This window comes from Tachyglossus aculeatus, chromosome 4 (genome assembly GCF_015852505.1).
Source record: "Tachyglossus aculeatus isolate mTacAcu1 chromosome 4, mTacAcu1.pri, whole genome shotgun sequence".
In the NCBI taxonomy this organism is placed as follows: domain Eukaryota; kingdom Metazoa; phylum Chordata; class Mammalia; order Monotremata; family Tachyglossidae; genus Tachyglossus; species Tachyglossus aculeatus.
In genome coordinates, this window is record NC_052069.1 from 69,914,077 (window position 1) to 69,927,891 (window position 13,815).

The following is a 13,815-nucleotide window of genomic DNA, read 5'->3' on the forward strand; positions in this document are numbered from 1 at the left end:
TTGAGTGTTTACTGTGCAGAGAGCATTGTACTACAAGATTAGGAGAGAACAAGGTCGTAGACATGATCCCTGCCCTCAGCAAGATTACAGCCTAGTTCTACTCATTGGTTGGGTTACTATTATTATTATTAATCCCCATTTTCACGAACCTTTTACAGGCAAACAACTGAAGGGAGAGAACTTGTTATACAATTAGGAAACTTTGGGAGGGGGGAACCCTTTTTTTCTCTTTACTCACTCTCCCTCCAACTTAGATTGGCATAGAGGCTCTATCAGAACTGATTATCTTCTCTCTATTACCCCATTCCCCTCTCAGGGTCGCACCTGGAGAGTTTCCAGTTCTCTACCAGTCTCAGTTATGGGAGGAAGAGTCAAGCAGAGGCCTACCTATTCCATTCCTAGCTTGGCCAGTGGCTAGTGAGTGGAAGGCAATAGGCTACAAGTCAAAACTCACCCATGCTTTGCAGCAGTGTCCTGGGAGGGAGTCGAGGGTGGGGACTCATGTTTATTGAACGGAAGGAGACAATGGTAAACCACTTCCATATTTTTACCAAGAAAACTCTATGGATACATTACCAGAACAATTGCAGATGGAGAGCAGGGCATTCTGAGAGAGATGTGTCTGTGGTGTCACTAAGGGTTGGAAACGACTTGGCGGCATAAGACAAGACCCAGTGCAAACACATAGTAACTGTTTAATAAATGCCATAATTAATCATTCATTTCTCCTCTCTCTCCCTTAACCCATTGTTTTAGAGGAGAGATCTGTGCCTATATTTCAACCAGACTCATATTGTCTTTGTTGCTGCTATTTAAAGAAAAAGAAGTTTACAATAAAAAAAAAAACTGGTTCCAGCTTCTGGCAAATGCGTACAGAAAATCAGCCCTGCCGATCCAGAAGCTTTCATTTGCATGCCTTCCTTTCTGGAAACATTCTGAAGTCTTCTAAGAAAGCATTCCAGTGTCTGCCTTTGTGAGTGAACATATGGTAAATGCCTCTTGGATCACAAAACTATTCTTATTTAAGGCCAAATGCATCCCCTTTATGTTTGGAGTTCTCAATAGGAGCCCAAAAGAGATTCTGAAAATTGCGGGAGGAGTGAATGTAAGCCCAAGTCAAATGGAACAAAGGATAATTAAATGGGAGAAGAAAACTTTATCTACGATCAATAAACGATGCTAGCACAATGCATATCCTAAAGCAAGGCATGCATCTTTTTTTTTCTCCTGGAAATGAGTATGTTACTTCTTGAGTCTGCAGAGTCAAAGATAATTAGAATATTTGAAATTAATTTTCAATGTCCTTTGTGGTGATAAACATTTTTTCCTAAATTGTCCTTCCAGCTACTTAAAAAATGCCCATTCTGAAGTAATAGTAATGGTAATTATTGAGTGCCTACTACATACTCAATGACCACTACTCTAGACTGTGAGCTCTTTGATGGCAGGGTTCATTTTCAACCAACTGAACTCTCCCAAATGCTTAGTGGAGTGCTCTGCACCAGGTAAATGCTCAATAAATGCCATTGAATGATTGACAGATTGATTAGGTGATTATTCTGATTGTGGGAAAGCACAACAGAAGTACAAGAATGGCTCCCTGCCCACAAGCAGCATAGGCCGAAGAATCAGAGGACCTGAATTCTCATCCCATCTCTTCCACTTATCTGCCATGTGACCATGGATAGGTCACATAACCTCTCCGTGACCCACTTTCCTCAACTGTAAAATGGGAATTCCAAGACCTGTTTTCCCTCCTACTTGACTGTAAGCCCCTGTGGGATAGGGACAATGTCTGACCTGATTGACTTGTATCTACCTTAGTGCTTAGAACACTGCTTGACACGTAGTAAGAGCTTAACAAACACTATTTAAAAAAGGTCAAAAAAAAAAAAAAAAAGCCCTTATTCTCCAAAGCAGGACTGATCCCCTAACTCTCACATTGGAAATTTTATCTCTGGAACTAGAACTCAAAGTTTGCATATATTCATTCATTCATTCAATCGCATTTATTGAGTGCTTACTGAGTGCAGAGCACTGTACTAAGCACTTGGGAAGTACAAATCGGCAACATAGAGACAGTCCCTACCCAACAATGGGCATATATGACCTCCCATTCCAATAATAAATAAATAAAATATCCCATGAGAAAGAATGGCATGATGGGATGATGGGAAGGTGTCCGGGTGTTGGAAGTGGAGTGGGGGGGTGGTTGGGAGGAGACGGTAATCTTCCTGGAGTGCTTTGAAGAAGGGGAGGCACATGATTTTGGTCTGAATTGTTATGGCATGAAGAAAATCAGGAACAATGATTTAGAGATACAAGAGCTGAGAGTGTAGATTGTTTAACAATGGTCACAGTGACCTTTGCTGCCACTCCCATACTGGACTCTGCTACATCAAGCAAAGTCTCTCTACAAATCAAACCAAGGCCTCTACAAATCAAACCAAGGCCTTAACTTTCAGGACAGTATTACTCAAAAGCAACACAACTGAAAATTGAAATATGCTAAACACAGGCAGTCTTTTTAAGCAGGAATTTTAGGAACGCTTTAGTGACTAGTAGGGTGGGTCTCTCTTTGGGTAACAGCCTAAGCTGCCTATTTTTATCAGATTTTAAAATGAGCAATAACTCTTAAGATCATATGCGTTGCTGGACCTGTTCAGACCAATATAGCTACCCAGCCCAGCATTCTGTAAATAACAGCAGTACCAAAGGATGCTGAAAGGAACAGCAAAATGTGATCATTGCCCTCCTTGTTTTCCAACCACATCCTTAACAATAATGATGGCATTTATTAAGCGCTTACTATGTGCAAAGCACTGTTCTAAGTGCTGGAGAGGTTACAAGGTGATCAGGTTGTCCCACATGGGGCTCACAGTCTTAATCCCCATTTTACTGATGAGGGAACTGAGGCACAGATAAGTTAAGTGACTTGCCCAAAGTCACACAGCTGAAAATTGGCGGAGTCTGGATTTGAACCCATGACCTCTGACTCCAAAGCCCGTGCTCTTTCCACTGAGCCACGCTGCCCTCTACTCCAGCTGCACTCCAGGATTTATTAAGTGCTTACTTTGTGCTGAGAGCATGTGTAAGCCGTGTAGCCTTGAGGAAAGATCCATTAACTAAAGGTACTTATTGAGCTCTTACTGGGTGCAGAGTATGTTACTAAGCTCTTGGGAAAGTACCGTGGACTAGAGTTCATAGATGTGATACCTGCCCACAAGGAGTTTCTGTCTTCAGGGCAAGACAAGCATTAAAATAAGTTACAGATAGGGGAAATAGTTTAAAATAAAGATATTTACATAAAGTAACTGCCTGGGAGTCAGAGAACCTGTTTCTAAGAACAGCTCTGCTACTTGACTGCTTTGTGACCTTGGGCAAATCAATTAACTTTTTGTTCCTCGGCTTCCTCATCTGTAAAATGGGGATTAAACACTTGTTCCCCACCTATTTAGATTTTGAGCCCCCTGTGGGACTGTGTCCAATCCATTTCTATTATTATTATCATTATATAGCTTTAATTATTTTGTTATGATGATTTTGACAACTGTCTACATGTTTTGTTTTGTTGTCTGTCTCCCCTTTGTAGACTGTGAGCCCATTGTTGGGTAGGGACCGTCTCTATATGTTGCCAACTTGAACTTCTCAAGTGCTTTGTACAGTGCTCTGCACACAGTAAGCGCTCAATAAATACCATTGAATGAATGAATGAATGAATTTCTATTGCATCTATGCTGGGGCTTAGTATATTGTTTGGTACATAATAAGCACTTAACAAATACACTATTATTATTATTATTACAAACAACTTAACCAGATTGGACCCAGTCCCTTTCCCACCAGGCATCTCCCCCTTCTAGACTGTGAGCCCACTGTTGGGTAGGGACTGTCTCTATATGTTGCCAACTTGTACTTCCCAAGCGCTTATTACAGTGCTCTGCACACAGTAAGTGCTCAATAAATACGATTGATTGATTGATTGATTGATTGACTTTTATTCCCATTTTACTGATGAGAAATTTGAGGCACTTTAGAAGTTAGGTGATTTTCCAAGTTCATACAGCAAGCAAGTTACAGGGCCTGGATTTGAACCCTGTTCTCCTGACTCTCAGTCCAGGCTTTTTTCTTCTAGGCAACCCTGCCTCAAATGACCTCTTATTCATAAATCTATCTATTCCATTATTGAAGTGGCATGTCCTAATGCGGTGAGCATGGCCTTGGGAGTCCGAGGAGCCAGGTTCTAATTCTGACTCTACAACGTACCTGCTGTGTGGCCTTGACCACTGTTTTACTTTTCTATGCCTCTGTTTCCTCATCAGTAAAGTGGGGTTTCAATACCTGTTCTCCCTCCCCCTTATACTGTGAGCCCCATGTGGGACCTGATTATCTACCTCAGCACTTAATGCAGTGCATGGCACATAGTAAATCCTTAATAAATACCTTCAATGTTGTTATTAATCTTTCCATAATTTTAGCCTGTGCAATCTAATGCCATAAATTCCATGCTATTTCCACAACTGGCTGAAATGATCTTTTTCTCTGTTTCGAACTTACCACCCTGAAGCCTCAGCAGGTGATCTTTTCCGAGCTTTGGCATGGTCAGATTGTGTGTTTTCCATGCCCATCCACAACACTATTTAATAAACGTCGGTCACATTCCTTTTACCACCTTTCTAGTTTGAAGGGCTATTTTATTTTCTCCACAGGCAGAAGCTGCTCTCTCATTCTGGTACTGATCTCTGCCCCTCCTCCAGCTCGGTCCTGTCCTTCCTGAAATGCGGTGACCAGGACTTCACCCAGGATAACAGATATGAACATAGTTCCAGTTCTATATATTGGAAGAACTCTGCTTTTCATTTTGTTTTCCATACTCTTAAACCAACAATGCCACTGCTGTCTGCCCTCTGAAGTACAGTGCAGTGAGAGCTGCATTGTTAAGGCCTCAAATCTCTCAGGAGCTCACTTCAATCAATTGTATTTAATGAGTGTTTACAGTGTGCAGACCACTGTACTAAGCACTTGGGAGACAATGCAACAAAGCTGGTAGAAGTGTTCCCTGCCCACAATAAATCACTTGACTTCAATTTGTCTGCCTCTACTCCACCCTTCCTCCAGCTCCACATTCACATACTTTCTTGCCCTCATTGCCGACTGATCAGTTTGAAGAATCTCTCACCTCATTGTCGTGTGAAAAAAAAATTCTCATTTGACATTCCTAGAGTCTCAGCTCTGCCAGGGGTTTGTTTGTTTCCAAATTGCCGTTTTAAATTTCTTTACTACCTTACTAAATTGTCCTTCGGATGTTATTTTCTCTTCACCCTTATAATGGTGCCGTGAAACATTTAGGGATGTTAGCTACAGAAGTCTACAGATAAAAGATTGAGGCATATTTGTGTTATTTAAAGAATTATCCTCAACAGTCCTTGTGTGCACCCCCCAAAAGGCTACGTGAAAATCTTTCATTCTACCCCAGATTGAATCTGAATTAGAGTTCTTTAACATTTCTTGTCTGTTGAATAAGTAATAGAAATTCATCCCTTTCTCCTTTTCCTAAGAGGATTTTAAATAAATACAAATTTTGTCACTTTGGAAAATATAGTCTGGTTCTTGCCAAAAGCCAGCAGGGCAATGAGTGAACTCTTTATGGTGTGTCGGAGCTCCCTTGATCTTAAAAGAGAAAAAGGAGCCCAAATCCTGAATCCCATTATTCTATCTTACCCTAAGGCTTTGGAAAAGTCGTTTATCCTCTTTCAGCCTAGTTAGAGCAGCTATAAAATGCACAGGATGGTATTTACCTGTGTCAATGAAAAGAGGAGGATTTAATAACATTTGTAAAGCACCTCAAGATATTTGCAAGTAGGATATTAAGAGCAAAATTTGAATAATATCCTGACCAGAGGGAAATTTGGATTTCAACTTCTGCATCGTTTCTCAGAGAATGTGGAATTGAACAGGAACTGTCTCAAGACAGAATACTATTGGATGTGTGTTCTGTGTAATTGTGAAGATACAACTTCCAGTGTACTGGAGACTGCTGAATCCATATTGACTGTTTTCTTGTTTAATACCTACAAACACTTTCCTACTGAACATGATGGCATTGGCTAAGTGCATTATTAACAACAAATTTTCTTTGTTATACCTATTTTCCTGCCAAATTCCTAGGCTCCATCTCCAGAAGTTAAAGAAAATACTAGACTGTACAGTTTTCAGATAAAGCTGCTATATCGTTTCCTCTGATGATTCCTCTTTCCCAACTTTAAACTGCAGAAAACTTTTTCTCTAGGGTGAAAATATTTTGAGCTCAGGAAAAATACGAACTTCTCAAGAAGGATTTGAGTTTGAAAAAGGGAAGCAACTTTACCAACCAAAGTTAATATAAATTTTATTATTTGTTTAGTGCTTACTATGTGTTAAGCACTGGGGTAGAAGCAGGGTAATTAGATTGGACACGTCTCTGCCCAAAGTCTGGCACATAGTAAGCTCTTAACAAATACTACAATTATTATTGTTATTATTACTGTTATTATTCAATATGAAGGCTTCAGACAAGGCCTCTTGGATGACATGTGATTTTTGGAGGGCTATGAAGGTGGGGAGTGTGGCTGACTGTCGGATATTCATTCATTCATTCATTCATTCATTCAATCAATCAATCAATCAATCAATCGTATTTATTGAGCGCTTACTGTGTGCAGAGCACTGTATTAAGCGCTTGGGAAGTACAAGTTGGCAACAAATAGAGATGGCCCCTACCCAATAATGGGCTCACAGTCTAAAAGGGGGAGACAGACAACAAAACAAAACATGTGGACAAGTGTCATCAGAATAAATAGAAATAAATCTAGATGCACAACATTAACAATGATAATGATGGCATTTATTAAGCACTTACTATGTGCAAAGCACTGTTCTAAGCACTGGGGAGGTTACAAGGTGATCAAGTTGTCCCACGGGGGGGGCTCACAGTCTTAATCCCCATTTTACAGATGAGGGAACTGAGACACAGAAAAGTTAAGTGACTTGCCCAAAGTCACACAGCTGACAGTTGATAGAGCCGGGATTTGAACCCATGACCTCTGACTCCAAAGCCCATGCTCTTTCCTTTGAGCCACGAGAATAGTAAATATGTACAAGTAAAATAGAGTAATAAATCTGTACAAATATATATATATATATATATACAAGTGCTGTGGGGAGGGGAAAGAGGTAGGCTGGGGGGGATGGGGAGGAGGAGAGGAAAAAGGGGGGTCAGTCTGGGAAGGCCTCCTGGAGGAGGTGTCAGTAGGGATATGAAAAGGGAAGGGACTTCCAGGCCAGAGGGAGGATGTGGGCAAGAGCTCGATAGCAGAACAGAGATCTAGGTCCAATGAGAAGGTTGATCTAATTGGAGAAGTGAACTGAGCAGGCTGTGTTATAGTAGTAGATCACCTAAGTGACATAGAAAGGGGAGAGCTGAATGAAAGTCTTAAAGCTGATAGTAAGGAGTTTCTGTTTGATGTGGAGGTGTGTGGGCAACCATTGGAGGTTTATGAGAAGTGAAAAGATATAATAATAATAATGATAATGATGATGGTATTTGTTAAATGCTTACTATGTTCCAAGCCCTAATCAATCAATCAATCGTATTTATTGAGCGCTTACTGTGTGCAGAGCACTGTACTAAGCACTTGGGAAGTACAAGGTGATCAAGTTGTCCCACGTGGGGCTCACAGTCTTAATCCCCATTTTACAGATGATGTAACTGAGGCACAGAGAAGTAAAGTGACTTGCCCAAAGTCACACAGCTGACAACTGGAGGAGCTGGGATTTGAACCCATGACCTCTGACTCCAAAGCCCAGTCTCTTTCCACGGAACCACGCTGCTTCTCCATATGAGTGGAGTTATGGAGATGAGATGGAGTGGAGATGAGATATGAGTGGAGTCTTTTTTAAAATAAATTATTTGGGCAGCAAAGTGAAATATAAACTGGAGAGTGGAGAGGCAGTGACAGGAAGGTCAGTGAGGAGGCTGATGCAGTAGTCAAAGCAGGATAAGATAAGTGCTTGGATCAGCGTGGTAAAACTTTTGATGGAGAAGACAGGATGGATTCTAGAGATGTTGTAAAAATAGAACTCACAGGATTCCATGACAGGTTGGATGTATGGGTTGAATAAGAGAAATGAATTGAGGATAATGCAAAGAGTATGGGTTTGTGAGACAGAGAGGATGGTGGTATAGGCTACAGTGACAAGGAATTGGATGGGGATGGTCAGATAAGGAAACTAAGGCACAGAGAAGCCAAGTGACACTTCAGACAAGTGGTAGAGCTGGGATTAGAACCCAGATCCTCTGACTCCAAGTTTTGTGCTCTTTCCCAAGTTTAGGTTGTAAGTTTCTTGAAGTCACAGGGGCCTAATAATGATGATGATGATGATGATGATAATATTAATAATGATAATAGTAACTTTGGCATTTGTTAAGTGCTTACTATGTGCTAAACATAGGCACAACACAGTCAGACCGGACCACCCCCATCTTACATGGGATTCACAGTCTATTGGGGATGGAGAACCGGTATTGTGTCCAAACCCATGATAATGATAATAATAATAATAGTATTTTTAAGTGCTCACTATGTGCCAAGTACTGTACTAAGTAATAATAATAATGTTGGTATTTGTTAAGCGCTTACTATGTGCAAAAGGTACTGGAGTAGATATAAGCAAGTCAGGTTGGACACAGTCCCTGTCCCAAATAGGGCTCACAGTCTTAATCACCATTTTAGAGATAAGGTAACTGAGGCATGGAGAAGTTAAGTACTTGCCCAAGGTCTCACAGCAGACAAGAGATGGAGCTGGGATTAAAGAAGCAGCATGGCTCAGTGGAAAGAGTGCAGGCTTTGGAGTCAGAGGTCACGGGTTCATATCCCGGCTCTGCCAAATGTCAGCTGTGTGACTTTGGGCAAGTCACTTCTCTGGGCCTCAGTTCCCTCATCTGTAAAATGGGGATTAAGACTGTGAGCCCCCCATGGGACAATCCGATCACCTTGTAACCTCTCCAGCGCTTAGAACAGTGCTTTGCACATAGTAAGCGCTTAATAAATGCCATTATAACTCATGACCTTCTGACTCAAGGCCCATGCTCTATCCACTACGCCATGCTGCTTCCCCCAGTATAATGCACTTTCTGTTCACTGTAGGTGCTCAATAAATGACTTCTACAAAGGTCATGATGGTAACCATGTGGAGTTATCATCACCCCGCAGTGAACTGACCTATCCTGGCCCAGGTTGCTGTTGCCCCTGGCTTCTTCAGTGCAGACACATCCCAGAACAGGCCAATTCTCCAGGGCCTGTAGGACCTATATGCCCAAACTCCACCAGGACAAGAGCAGAGGAAGAAAAGGAAGCAGGAGAGGTGACAGGAGGGGTACCCAGAAGCAAGTACATTCTGCTTCTCGCCCATTCACTCCTGTCACTTCCCTGTGTGTGTTCCAGAATTAACCAGACCGTCCTTTTTGTCAAAGTAATACAGAATTTTGGCTTCTTGCCATAATTTTGATACTGTTTCAGTATTATGTGACCCTGGTTTTTGCTTTGTCCTCATCTATTTGTACCTATTTGTAGGAAAGAAAGCTTTGAGCATCTCATATGTCTGTGCTCACCCTTTGTGTTTTTTTTAAAAAAAATTTGGTTTTTGTTTTAGGGTATTTATTAAGCACTTACTATGTGTCAGGCACAGTACTAATCAGTCAATCAATCAATCGTATTTATTGAGCGCTTACTGTGTGCAGAGCACTGTACTAAGCACTTGGGGAGTACAAGTTGGCAACATATAGAGACAGTCCCTACCCAACAGTGGGCTCACAGGCTAAAAGAAGCTCAGGACAGGACTAAGCACAGGAATAGATACAAACTAATTGGGTTGGACACAGTTCATGTCCCACATGGGGCTCACAGTCTTACTCCTGAATTTACAGATGAGGTAACTGTGGCACAGAGAAGTTAAATGACTTGCCCAAGGTCACACAAAAGAAAAATGACAGAGTCGGGATTAGAACCCAGGTCCTTTTGACACCCGTCCTGTGCTCCATCTACTGGGCCATGTGTCTAAAACCCAACAATCAGTGTTCTATGTCTTCTGCGGCTCAGTGGAAAGAGCACAGGATTTGGAGTCAGGGGTCATGGGTTCGAATCCCGGCTCCACCAATTGTCAGCTGTGTGACTTTGAGCAAGTCACTTAACTTCTCTGTGCCCCAGTTCCCTCATCTGTAAAATGGGGATTAAGACTGTGAGCCCCCCGTGGGACAACCTGATCTCCTTGTAACCTCCCCAGTGCTTAGAACAGTGCTTTGCACATAGTAAGTGCTTAATAAATGCCATTTTTATTATTATTATGGAAAGTTGAACATACTTCTATTTCTATTTGCCATGTCTACATTTTTTTGTTTTCTTTGTTTTTTGGAGGGGGGAGGGGTGGAGTTTAACATTTTAGGTTCAACAAAAACCAGAACAACTTTTGGTAAATTGGATTTTATCCAATGTTTTTTTTTAATAACAATAATAATAATAATGATTGTGGCATAAGACTTTGAATGAGGGGAGAGCAATTTTCTGGTGGATTTGAGGAGAAAGGTTATTCCAGGCCAAAGGTAGGACATAGGCCAGGGATTGGTGACAGGATGGGTGAGATCGAGGCACAGAGAGAAAGTTAGCAGTAGAGGAGTGAAGTGTGTAGCCTGAGTTGTAGGAGAGGAGAGAGGTGAGGTAGAAGGAGGCAAGGTGAGCTTTAGAGCCAATGGTGAGGAGGTTTTGTTTGATATGGAGTAAGCTGGGCATTCGCTGGAGATTTTTGAGGAGTAGGGTGACCTTTCCTGAACGTCTTTGTAGAAAGATAAATCTGGGCAGTGGAGTAATCAGGTCAGACACAGTCTCTATCCCACATGGGGCTCACAGTCTTAATCCCCATTTTCCAGATGAGGTAACTGAGGCACAGAGAAGCAAAGTGACTTGCCCAAGGTCACACAGCAGACACACTGCAGAGCTGGGATTAGAACCCACGTCCTCTGATTTCCAGGCCTGTGCTCTTCCCACTAGGCCATGCTGCTTTTGAAAAAAAAAAACCCATTGTGTATCTTGAGAGGAAATGTAAGCCATGTGTTTCCGATCCATCCAAATGCTATTTTGTTAGAGTAATTTGATGCACAAGAAGCCTTTTTTTTATTTCTTTAGGAACTTCTTTTTTCTTCTCCGTAATAACAGGAAGTTGTGTTTGAAAAGGAGTGAGCAAACTCAGAATCCAGGACCTCAACATTCAAAGTGTTTTTCTGTTGGCGAAATGGCCCTGCCTACTCTGATGTCTGTCCCACATCATGGAAACAGTCTATTCATACACCCATTCTCTCTACTCTGCGGAGAAACAGTATACATCCACACTGCCTGGCAAATCTCCATGTTGGGTTCCTGAAGTTTAAGATCACTTCATTTTTCTCTGGTTGGGGTTCAGAAGTAATTGTTCCTGAATACTTTTTTAGAAGGAAACTTTCCATAATGTATTTTATAAAATGCATACTGCCTCAAACTCTAATGATCCCAGAGACATTTTCCATTCCAGGTTTCTTTGGCACATTTCAGTATGTCATTTTTTCCCGTTCCTTTTTTTTTTCCTTCTTCCATTTCTCTAGCCTGATTTACTTTAGTTTTTTCCTCTCCTTGAAAGATGTTAGAGTGCTACACTGAGTTTTAGACCTAAACTATTGATGATCACTTAATCATTCAGTGGTATTTATCAAGCACTCACTGAGTGTGGAGCATTATATTGAGTGCTGGGGAGAGTACAATGTGGAATTATGCTAATTTTTAATTACCATACCAACAAAGTCTGAATAGCACAAAGGAGTACTCAACTAAATTCAGAGAATCTTTACAAAGCATAAGTAAAGATAGTTTAGGAAGTAGCATTTATTGAGCACGTATTGGGTAAGAGAACAAGTCAAGGTCCCTGCCTTTGAGGAGTTTACGAACTAATAGGAAGCAGCACTGAGCACTGAGAAGCAGCATGCCTCAATGGAAAGAGCACGGGCTTGGGAGTCAGAGGTCATGGGTTCTAATCCCAGCTCCATCACTCATCAGCTGTGTGACTTTGGGCAAGTCACTTCCCTGCTCTGTGCCTCAGTTACCTCATCTTTAAAATGGGGCTTTAGACTGTGAGCCTCACGTGGGACAACCTGATCAACTTGTATCCTCCCCAGCGCTTAGAACAGTGCTCTGCGCAAAGTAAGTGTTTACCAAATGCCATCATTATTAGTATTAAATACTGAGAGCTCCAGCAGATACTTGGAGCCGGATCTCCAGCCCACGTGGCCTGCCTAAGGCTTTTCCTCGGGCAAGAGGGTGGAAAAGCTTTGAAACTAAGGCAAACCCAAATTGGATCACCCTAGTTTCCTTTATCCCAGTTATAGATTAAGCAGAGATTAAACAACCTCACCACGTGGAAATCTTCTGGAAGGATCCCAGGCAGGAAGAGATCAGGAGCCAGAAAGGCGGTTACCAGCAAGGAAGAAAGCAGAAACAAAAAAGACCTCTCCTCTAGGACAATCCCTTAGGGAAACCAATCCCCACCCCAGTCCATGGATGGGTGTAGCCACCTTATTAGTGAAAAAATGCCAAACTCCACCTAGAAAGGCCCAATGGCCTTTGGGAAATATAGGCAAACTCGTCTTATGTTTGTTGGATCCTGTAAGCCCTCAATAAATATCACTGATTGATTGCATGATTTTCCTATCCTTCCCTGCAATTACCTTGTCAGCTTTCAACCAGATCTGCTTGGAAGGTTTGAAATCAATCAATCAATGGTATTTATTGAGCAGTTACTATCTACAGAGCACTGTATTGAGTAAGCATACTTTCTACTCACAAGAGAATGGCTGTGACTCAGCTGTCTAGCAGAGATGAACAGACTTACAGAGACTCTTGAAACCCAAGAATCAGAACTTTGGTTCTGAATCTTCAGGGAAATGGGTAGCCAATGGAAGCTTCTGAGGAGAGAAATGAGTTCAGAACAATGTTTTTAGGAAGATCCGGGCAGTAGAGGTGAGAATTTGGAGGCAGAAAGACCTATGAGGAGGCTGATGCAATAGTTTAGTCAGGAGATAATAAGAGTTTGAACCAAGGTAGTGACTGTAAGGAAGGAGAGCAACAGGCTGATCTGAGAAATATTGTGAAGGAAAATTTACAGCTAGCATTTATTCCATCCACTTCCACCTTTCCAACGCCCTCCTCAAGCAAGAAGGGAAAAGTGTGTCTAAGAGAATGAGTCAACTTCACTCATTCCTCCTCTCCCTTCTCTCCCACACATAAGATATAAATTCTCAATATAAATACCTTTAAAAGATGTCTTTCTCCAAAACCCCGGACCTCAGGATGGCTTCGAGCAAAGGAAGATTATTTGTTTTGCCACTTTTTTAGCCAATGCTTCACACTGACAAGTCATATTACAATTACAATTCCATCACATATCCATTGACAATTATCTTGTCAAATCTCACAGAAGAAAAGGCATTTCATTTTACAAGACCATCCTTTCTGCTTCTCCCAGTGAATGAAGACTAAACAACTTTAGCTGCTGATTCTCTTCCATATGGGAAAGACATTTGCAAATAACCTAATCAGAACCCAAGCTCTCTCTACAAGGACTCAGAGCCAGATATTTCACTCTATCCATTCATTCTGAAGGAATATGCTGAATTCACTAAGGCAGACAGACCCTACCCAGCCCCAACAAAGCAGAACAGAAAAGATATTTGGCAGACTCCAAGATGAATGACAATAG

At 41.6% G+C, this 13,815-nt stretch overlaps 1 non-coding gene across 1 annotated transcript; it reads left to right on the forward strand.

Moving 5' to 3' along the window:
• The first annotated feature begins 306 nt into the window (after window positions 1-306).
• Window positions 307-444, forward strand: LOC119928039. The gene has a single exon (XR_005450998.1). It is a non-coding gene; the product is annotated as a small nucleolar RNA SNORA7 (small nucleolar RNA).
• The last annotated feature ends 13,371 nt before the right edge of the window (window positions 445-13,815 follow it).